Below are 11,091 nucleotides of genomic sequence, written 5' to 3'. Positions count from 1 at the left end.
TGAGGAAGAGAGTGGGGCCGAGTGGGAGAGAGAGATTATATGGGAGAGGGAAAGATGTATGGTAGGGTTTGGAGTCCTAGGGTGATAAGGTTCAGATAACTTAAACAACTGTGATTGGGGAATTTGGGTGAGACTGGGATATGGGTGAGGTATTTCAACCAATAGGAAGAGAGAAAAAAAGAGGTAGCAACAATAAGGAGTGAGGAAGAGAGTGGGGCCAAAGGGGAGAGAGAGTTTGTATAGGAGAGGAATAGAGAAAAAAATATTTTCTTATTTTAATTTTTAGAAAATAAATTAAATAGGTTCTATTTAAAATTCTTAACTATGCTTTCTTATGCCCATGGGGCCCAATTAAACTTAATTAAGTCTATTTAAAAATTACCCATATTAAATTTAGACAAAACAAAATTTTATTTAAATTCAATTAAATTAATTTCCAAAAAAAAACATATTATTTTTTTTTTCAAGATCATGCCATAGAATTAATAATTCAGCTCCATGCCTTCAATTACATCTTACATTCATATAATTTTTCATCATCGGGTTTCTCATAGCCTCAATGCACATACTCATCACAAAATAAGGGTCTACACTGTTGGACTATGGATGATATGTTTAAGTAAATCTGAGGTCGATTCCCCATTATGCGCAAAATCTTCTGAATTTATGTCCTTCAAATTGAGTTCTATTCTTTGTGATGATGGCTTTGGGGATATTGCTGCGACAAAAGATGTTTTTGTTGACAAAAGATATGTCCTTATAGGCGGTGATGAGTTGTGTTGCTTCTACTTCAGGCCATTTGGTGAAGTGGTCTACGGTAATGATAATGTATTGTCTGGATCCAACGGCTTTGAGGAATAATTTGAGTACATCTATTCCCCACTGGTAGAATGGCCAAGGGCTTCCGATCACTGTTAACTTTTTCGTAAGGGTTTGGGGGATGAAACCATTCTCCTGGCATTTTTTGCATTGTTAAATTAGATTCTTGGCATCATCTAAGGCTGTAGGCTAACCCTTATCGAAATGCCTTTTTGACGATTGTCCAAGCTCCTTCTTAGCTTCTGCATAATCCCTCATGAATATTGATTAGGGCTACTACTCTTTCTTTGGGTGAGATGCATTTTAGCCATGTTTGAGTGAAAGACTTCTTGTAGAGTTGACCATTGAGAACATTGTAACCTGATGACTTTTATACTGTCTTCTTTGCCTCCAAAGGCTTGTCGGGCAAAGTCCCATACTCAAGATAATTGAAGATTGGCGACATCCATGTTGAAACAATGTTAATTGGGAGGATCTCTTTCTGGTTAATTATTGGTTGACTTATTTCCTCAAGGTGGATCGGTTGAGATAGGCGCTGCTCCCTTGCTATTGCCATTTTGGCTAAGGCATTAGAGTCACAGTTCTCTCTTCTAGGGACTTGTACGATTGTGACATCTCCAAAGTTGGATTAGATTTGGGCTATTAGTTGTTGTATTCTGGCTTCGTACTTTCCTAAGTTTGAATCCTGCACTTAGAAGTTACCCCGGCACTGATTCACTACAAACTGAGAGGCAGAATATATAATAACATTAGGGGTTCTTACCTCCTTGATTATGTATAGGGCGATCAACAAAGCCGCATACTCAACTACATTATTTGTAGCCTGGAAGTTTAGCCGTGCAGCATACTTAAGTTTTATGCCTTGAGGGCCTTCCAAAACGATCCCAATTTCAGATCCGTTGGTGCCTACTGCTTTGTCGACCCAAATGCTCCATGTTTCCTTCTGCTCTATTTCCACTTCTAGCAATGATGTGAGTTCGGCAATGAAATCAGCAAGGACTTGTGCTTTTAGAGCTGTTCAAGGAATATACCTAATGTCGTAGGCTTTCAATATTACTGACCAAGTGGATAAGCGACCTGGCGTGTTTGACCTCTGTAAGATCTTTCTTAAGGGGTAGTTTGTGGGTACTTCAATGGTGTGGAACTTGAAGTACAGTCTTAACTTTGTGGCTACTGAAAGCACAGCAAAGGAAAATTTTTTAAGGTCGGATAGTTGAGTTTAACACCTTTCAGGACTTGGCTTTTATAGTAAATTGGTCATTGTTATCCTTCTTTTTCTCTTACGAAAACCGAGCTTACAATCTCTTTTGTCACTGCAAGATAAAGATATAGGATCTCGCATTATCTAGGCGAGTCCAATAGAAGAGGATTTGTTAAAAAATTTTTGAGTTCATCGAAAGCTACCTAATAGTCTTCTCCCAATTTGTATTATTTTGAGTGCTTTGTAGAATGAATGGTAGACATTTTATTGCTGAGCATGACATAAAATGCCTAAGCGTGGTTATTCTTTCATTCAATCTTTGAATTTCTTTGATGCTTCTCGGTGGCTTCATCTCTATAATGGCTCTGATATTCCTTTTTCTAAGATTAAAAATCCCAAAAATTTTCCTACTTTAACTCTGAAAGTGTATTTTTCTGGGTTCAGCATCATTCCGACTTTATTAAATATGTCGAACACCTCTGCGATATCTTTTGGATGATTTTCCATATTTTTGCTCTTTTTGATCATGTCATCCATATATAGCTCTACCGTTTTACCAATTAGCTTTTCGAACATTTCGATGACCAACCTTTGATAAGTTGCACTTGTATTTTTAAGACCAAAAGGCATTACCTTGTAATAGAAGATGCCCATGTTCGTGATGAATGTTGTCTTCTCCTCATCTTCAGGATTCATCTTTATTTGATGGTACCTTAAAATGGCATCTACTAAAGAGCATACAAAATGTCCTGCTATGGAGTCGACTAGCTTATTGATTGTTAGTAGAGGGTAATGGACTTTTGAGCATGCTCTATTGAGATAAGTAAAATCGACGCACATCCTCCATTTGCCGTTCGACTTTTTAACTAAGACCACATTCACTAGCCATGTTGGGTATTTGAGATCCCTTATGAGACCTGAAGGAACGGAAGCGTGAAAAACACTAGTTTATACCATTGAATTCAAAAATTTTCACCTAGGGTCACATGCATCATGCAAGATTTATTTTTATCTATTTGATTTCAATGATAAACAACATATTAAAACTCTTTTAATATATTTTTGGATCTGTTTTTTCCATTTAAGATTTTAAAATTAATCAGATTAATTTTAGAACCCTAGATTAAATCAAGAACGATTACACTAACCTCTTGATGCACCGCAATGTCTCGCGCTTTGAGATTCGTCTTCAGGACACCAGATGTTGTCCCTCTAGCTTGTCCACACCAAGAACACCTATGGCAGCCCTTGAATAGCTTCTAAAGCTTTTCCTATTAAGTAGAAATTCAAGTTCTGCCTTTTAAGAGATTAGAGATGTAAACAGGACACTAGAAACAATTTCTAGTGTTCTTAATTCAAGAGATTGATGGCTAATCTCTTTGAATTGATGAGAGATGAAGAAGAATAGATGAAAAGCCTCAAAGTGGCGTGACAAAGGAGAGGAGTGGCTGCTGGTTATTTTTCTTTTCATAACCACACTTAAATAGCTAGGTTAACACATTAAACCCTTGCCACATGTCACCCTTTGATTAGCTCTAGGTTTAAGTGACCCAATCACATTGTGCCAAGCGTCAAACCTATATTTAATCTTGATTTTAATCATCTTACATGATTAAAAAAACATTTGGCAAGCTTATGTGTAATCCCATGTGTCAGCATCTCATGGTGCCACGTGTCACACTGTGAAATGACCAAAATGCCCCTGTGTCTTAATTTTGAGTTCTTAACCCAAAATAATTATTTTTCTTCTTCTAATTAATTTATATCAAATATAAATTAATTAATTAATCTCTATTAATTAATTTCTCACTAATTAAATTCATATTTAAACAATTTAAATATAAATTTAATTTATACTACACATCCAATAATCTAGATTTGGTTTCAAGTCATGCTAGGGACTTTGCAATTTAATTGCAAATCAAACATATTTAATTAATCAATTAAACTCTTTAATTAATTAATTAAATCATATTTAAATAGGTGATAATTTGTGTATGTGTGTGACTTACTAGGCTCATCACTAATTGGCAATGAGACATGACATCAACTCTTAATATCATCAGAACTCTTTCTTACCATAAATGATTTCTCTAAATCATTTTATGCACCTCATAGACCATGGTTAATACCTAGCATAGCATGCCATGGCCACCCAATTAGTAATAAGGTTTACCTTAAATGAACCTATAATCATATGTTACAATGCACTAGAATCTCTCTGTTACAAAATCCCAACTCAAGCTGGAGTCATGGTTTATGTCAAACTCCATTTGCTATGAATATTATGTTCTCTTTTAATTCCAGTTCTTGATTAAAAGATTTTCTCATCAGAAACTCTTTTCTGAATAAATCTATCTATCCTGGCCAGGAACTTGAAACATCAAGAACAATTAAATGAACATAGGATTTTATCTCTATTTACTTAGAGGAACAGATTCCATCTTGATCAACACCTACCTCCATATATAACTAGTAGGAGCCAACACATGCCCATATACCCATACATAGTACAAGTATGAAAGCAGTATCAAACTCAAACTACCTATATACAAGATAACTGTGCTATCTCAGGTCTAAAGATTATATGCACTGATATGATTTATGATAAAACATTGACAAGAGTAAACTCCATGTGCTTGTCATAAGTGTCACTAGTTCAGCCTACTTATCATTTATAAGTGCCTATCATGTTTGTTATATGGCATGAGACTCACCATTTCATCTTATTTATATCTCATATAAATAACTTGGGAACAAACATGAATACAATCTTTCTGGATGAGTCATGTCCTTATTATGAAGTATCCTCGATTGTGAACCTATTTATGATACTTTGTGCTAGAAATATTGTCACTCATATTCTTAATAACTTAAGAATAATATTTCTAACAAAATATCAATGGACCTTTTCTATTACACATAAATATATTATGTAAACAGAAAAGTGAAAATGCCTTTTATTAATAAAAATATGTACAAGATACACGCTAAATGATATGCTCTAGGGCATACTACTAACAATCTCCCACTAGCACTAGAGCCATTCATTACAATATCTTAGACCTATCTTCTCAAGATATCGGTCTAACTAAGTCTGTGACATAGGCTTAGTGAATGGATCAGCTGGATTTTCAGCTGATGCTATTTTCTGCATGGCTACATCGCCTGGCCCAACTATTTCTCTGATAATGTGGTAGCGCCTTTCTATGTGTTTGGATTTCTGGTGAGACCTTGGTTCCTTAGCCTGTATGACTGCTCCATTATTGTCACAATGTAGTGGAACTGCTGACTCAATGGAAGGAACTACTATAAGTTCAGTCACGAACTTCTTTATCCAAACAGCTTCCTTTGCAGTGTCTGATGCAGCAATATACTCAGCCTTTGTAGTGGAATCTGCAGTCGTGCTCTGTTTGGAACTCTTCCAACTGACTGCACCTCCATTACAAATGAACACATATCCAGAGGTAGACTTTCTATCATCGATATCTGATTGGAAATCAGAATCAGTATAACCATCCAATTGCAAGTCTCCATCTCCATAAATCAAGAATAAATCCTTAGTTCTTCTCAAGTACTTAAGGATATTCTTTACAGCTATCCAGTGTTCCAAACCTGGATTGGATTGATACCTGCAAACTAACAGCATATGCGATATCCGGCCTAGTACACAACATTGCATACATTAAACTTCCAATAGCCGAAGCATATGGAATCTTGGCCATCTTATCTCTTTCTTCAGGTGTCTTTGGAGACATCTCTCTAGAAAAGTGGATACCATGTCTCACTGGTAACAATCCTCTCTTGGAATCAAGCATGTTAAACCTCTTTAACACCTTTTCCAAGTATAGACTTTGGGATAAACCAATTATTCTTTTCGCTCTATCTCTATAGATGTGAATCCCAAGAATATAGGTTGTCTACCCTAAGTCTTTCATGGAGAATGTATTTGACAACCATACCTTTATAGTCGTCAACATACCTGTGTCATTACCCATCAACAGTATGTCATCCACATATAAGACAAGGAAAGTGATAGCACTGTCACTAACCTTCTTATATACACATGGCTCATCCTCATTTTTTATAATACCAAAGGATTTAATGTCTTCATCAAAATGGATGTTCCAACTCCTCGAAGCTTGTTTCAACCCATAAATGGATCGCTTTAGCTTGCATACCTTGGAACCATCTTGGGATTCAAAACCCCTAGGTTGTTCCATGAAAATGTTTTCTTCAATGTATCCATTGAGAAAAGCTGTTTTGACATCCATCTGCCAAATCTCATAATCATAGTATGCAGCTATTGCTAATAAAATCCTAATTGATTTAAGCATGGCAACAGGCGAGAAAGTCTCCTCATAGTCAATTCCTTGCCTTTGGCGAAACCCTTTCGCTACTAGCCTTGCCTTATAGGTCTCTACCTTTCCATCAGAACTAATTTTCTTCTTGAAAACCCATTTGTTCTCTATAGGTATAATACCTTCAAGTGGGTCAACAAGATCCCAAACATGATTCTTATACATAGAATCAATCTCGGATTTCATAGCATCAATCCATTTTGAAGAGTCTATATCTGATATAGCTTCTTCATAAGTAAGTGGATCATCTCCATGATCTACTTCTTCATGAGTAGACAACTCTTGTTCTTCTTCATGAAGAAAACCATATCTCACTGGTGGGTGAGATACCCTGGTTGTTCTACGAGGAACAGCTGTAGATGTTTCATCAACGGGTATAGGTTGACTAGATGGATCTATATCCATCTGATCTGTTGGTTGGCCAGAATTCTCCAATTCTAACTCTATTTGCCTTCCTTTGCCTCCTTCTTGAACAAACTGTTGTACAAGAAATGTGGCATCTCTACTTATCACAACCTTTTGTGAAGTAGGCAAATAAAAATAATATCCAAAATTATCTTTTGGATATCCAACAAATCGACCTTTTTCTGATCTGGTCTCCAATTTATCAGTGTTCAGCTTTTTGATATAAGCTGGACAACCCCAAATCTTAACATGCTTAAGACTTGGTTTTCTTCCATGCCATATCTCATAAGGTGTGGAAGAAACTGATTTTGATGGAATCCTATTGAGAATATACAAAGCTGATTCTAATGCAAATCCCCAAAAGAAGATTGGCATATCAGTATAGCTCATCATACTACGTACCATATCCAATAGGGTACGATTTCTCCTTTCAGATACACCATTCAGTTGTATGCGTTCTGGACGAGTCACCGAGAAACAATGCCATGCTCTCTCAAGTATTCATCAAATTCAAGACTCAAATATTCACCTCCACGATCCGATCGAAGAGCTTTAATACTCTTTCTCGCTTGATTTTCTACTTGATTTAAATTTTTTGAACTTTTCAAAAGATTCATGTTTGTATTTCATCAAATACAAATACCCAAACCTTTATTTATCATCAGTAAAGGTAATAAAATAATGAAAACCCCCTCTAGCCATTTCTTTAAATGGACCACATACATCACTATGTATTAGCTCCAAAATATTTTCAGCTCTTAGCCCTTGTTCAACAAATGGTGATCTAGTCATTTTGCCCTGAAGGCAAGATTCACAAGTTGGAGTAGGCTCAGAGCCCAATGAGGATAGAATCCCCATTTTCTCCAGTTTTGCAATCCTATCTTCTGCAACATGACATAACCTTAAGTGCCAAATATATTTTGAACTTGAGTTGGTTTTCACCATGGCATTGCATTCTTTTAGATCACTTGCATTCAATTTGTGTTTGTCATTATTATCCAAATAATAAAGACCATCATTCATATAACCCGAACCAACATATTTATTTCCAAAATAAATATTGCAAACATCATCTGTGAACTGAAATTCATAGCCATTTCTAGTCAAACTAGATATAGAAATGATGTTCTTAAAAGCATCAGGTACATATAAAATATTATCTAAACACAAAACATGTCCAAACATGTAAAAAGATTTAGATCCTATGGCTAAAGCTTCAAGAGTTGAGCCATTGCCAATCCGGACTCTAATATTTTGAGAACGCAAGCTGCTACTATTTGCTAGTTCCTGCATATCATTAGAAATGTGAGAACTGGCACCAGTATCTAAAATCCAAGCTGTAGATGAACTATGAGTATCATCAGAATCTAAATAACAAGATATGGACATACCTTCCGAAGGTGTATCCTTCTTGTCCTTCAGAGAAGCAAGATACTCTGGGCAGTTCCTTTTCTAGTGCACATCCTTTTGGCAGTGGAAACACTTTCCTTTGCCTCCATCAGCTGTAGTCTTCCTTTTCTGTTTAGCTATTTTCTTGGAAGGACCAGGAATCTGAGGTTTCTTTTTCTTATTGCCCTTCTTCTTGTTGGACTTTCCAGCAAAAGAAGATGCAACCAAAGCTACCTCTTTTCCTTTATTGCCTGACATATTCTTTTTGGGCAATAACCAGCATGTTGAGTAAACCAGCTAAGGTGCATTCCTGTTTAGTCATATGGAAATTTGTCACAAAATTCCCAAAAGACTCAGGAAGGGATTGAAGGATCAAATCCGTCGGTAGTTGGAAATCCATGTTGAAGTCAAGATGTTCCAACTGCTCAATCAGCCGAATCATCTTGTGGATATGATCCCCAATATTCTGTCCCTCAGACATCCTCATACGGAATAGCTGTCTAGATATCTCATACCTAGCATTCCTGCTATGCTCACCATACAACTCTTGTAGGTGAAGGAGGATCTCACTCGCACTCTACATGTTCTCATGTTGCTTCTGTAACTCATTACTCATGGAAGCAAGCATGTAACACTTAGCTCTCATATCATGCTCTTTCCACTTATCCAAAGTTTCATGTTCCTCTTGTGTGGCCTCTGGAGGTAAGGGACCAGGAACATTTGAATCTAGAACATATCCTATATATTCAAGGTTCAGGACAAGTTTCAAATTTCTTAGCCAATCAGACAAATTAGGTCCTGTCAACGTATTGTGATCAAGTATGCTTGCAAGGATATTGGATGGTGGTGGTTATTTTGTGCTCATTTTTATCAGAAAATTAACTGCAGAAAATAACCAGATTAATTAGTAAATGTATCATGTAATTAACCAAAATGATTATGGTCTTTTAATCAAATTGGTCCTCCCACTAACTTAGCGAATCCTACACTTCTAAAGTAGAAAATGGAAATCCTAGTTGGATGGATTTCTAGTGGGTGATTGAATTCTTATAATTCTATTGATCATCCTCAGGTACATCCATTATTGGAATTACAATAAACTATAAGTGAGCAACTCCTTGCCCATCACATCTCATGTGAGGTTCAATCCTTTACCTAGCCCCTAATACTCAAAATCTCAGGTACATCCATTATTGACTTATCTTGCATTAGTTAAGTTGATCCCATTGAACCAGTAATTATGCAAATAATTTTAATGTCCTCAGGTACATCCAATATTGGCCACTAAACCATTTACATATTTACAACATCTCATGCTTAACAATTATTCTTAAGAAAATCTCTTAAATTAATTGCATCTTATGCAACTATTTAAAATTTCTTAAAATAATTGCCTCAATGGAGGGCCTATGTTATAATTACTTTAATTATAGCATTTCCAACTTAATCATTTGTTTGGAAGATTTTATGGTCATTCTTATTACTATTAAGGTCTCACTTTGCATATTATCCAATTAGCATGCATATATCATATAATAGCATACATTCCCATACATCTCATGCATTCATGGATAAGCAATAAATATGGTATGATCATGGGCTTTCTAAAGGATTCAATTATGAGCCACCAAGAATTGAATCAGGGCATTCCTAGGTGCATTTCATTCATTCATTCATTTTACAAGAGTTGCTGAAGGAGTACATAATCAACACTTGATCTTGAATTCCTCCCACTGGTCCCACCAATGCTCTTGACCTCCTTGAACTTCTTGCAATCCAATATTACATAGTAATCCTTGGCATACCAAGGCGAATTTACAAGAACTAAATAAATGAAATTACAACCCAAAAATTATTACAAACTTAATAATACATGCCCAAAATAAATTGAAATAAATTTACAATCGCAAAGAAACATAAAAGAAATAAATCCAATCACATTGGTCTTTTATAGTCCATGATCATCCATCATGCATGTCACTATTTAACAATTAAATAAAACATACATACTTAAATTAAATTGAATATCTCATATTCAACTTAAAAATCCAGATTTGAATATGATTCAAATAAATTTAAAAATTCAGATTTGAATCTCATTCAAACAAATTTAAAAATTCAGATTTGAATCACATTCAAACAACTTTAAAAATTCAGATTTGAATCACATTCAAACATTTTTAAAAAAATAAGATTTGAATCACATTCAAACATTTTTTAAAAAATCAGATTTGAATTTTATTCAATCAATTTTAAAAAATCAGATTTAAATATGATTCAAACAACTTTAAAAATTCAGATTTGAATCACATTCAAACAACTTTTAAAATTCTGATTTAAATCATAATTTAAATGTGTGATTAAAATTCTAATTAAACAATTTAATTAGACATAGGATGAGCTTTTAGATCATACAACAATTGTAAATTAAAAAGCAAACCTTGCGCCACCTTGAAGAACCATTGTTGCCGCCACCAATGGTGGCTTCACCATGTGTGTCGCCACACATCCATTGCAACCAGCAATGGATCAATCATCTCATGATCAAATCACACAATTAAATCATATAATCAACAATCTAAATGGCAAATATAGTGGCTCTGATACCAATTGAAGGAACGGAAGTGTGAAAAACACAAGTTTATACCATTGAATTCAAAAATTTTCACCTAGGGTCACATGCATCATGCAAGATTTATTTTTATCTATTTGATTTCAATGATAAACAACATATTAAAACTCTTTTAATATGTTTTTGGATCTGTATTTTCCATTTAAGATTTTAAAATTAATCAGATTAATTTTAGAACCCTAGATTAAATCAAGAACGATTACACTAACCTCTTGATGCACTGCAGCGTGTCTGCGCCTTTGAGATTCGTCTTCAGGACACCAGATGTTGTCCCTCTAGCTTGT

The sequence above is a fragment of the Hevea brasiliensis genome, chromosome 7 (assembly GCF_030052815.1).
Source record: "Hevea brasiliensis isolate MT/VB/25A 57/8 chromosome 7, ASM3005281v1, whole genome shotgun sequence".
In the NCBI taxonomy this organism is placed as follows: Eukaryota; Viridiplantae; Streptophyta; class Magnoliopsida; order Malpighiales; family Euphorbiaceae; genus Hevea; species Hevea brasiliensis.
The sequence above is the reverse complement of the archived record's forward strand: the minus strand, read 5'-3'. Positions refer to the sequence as shown.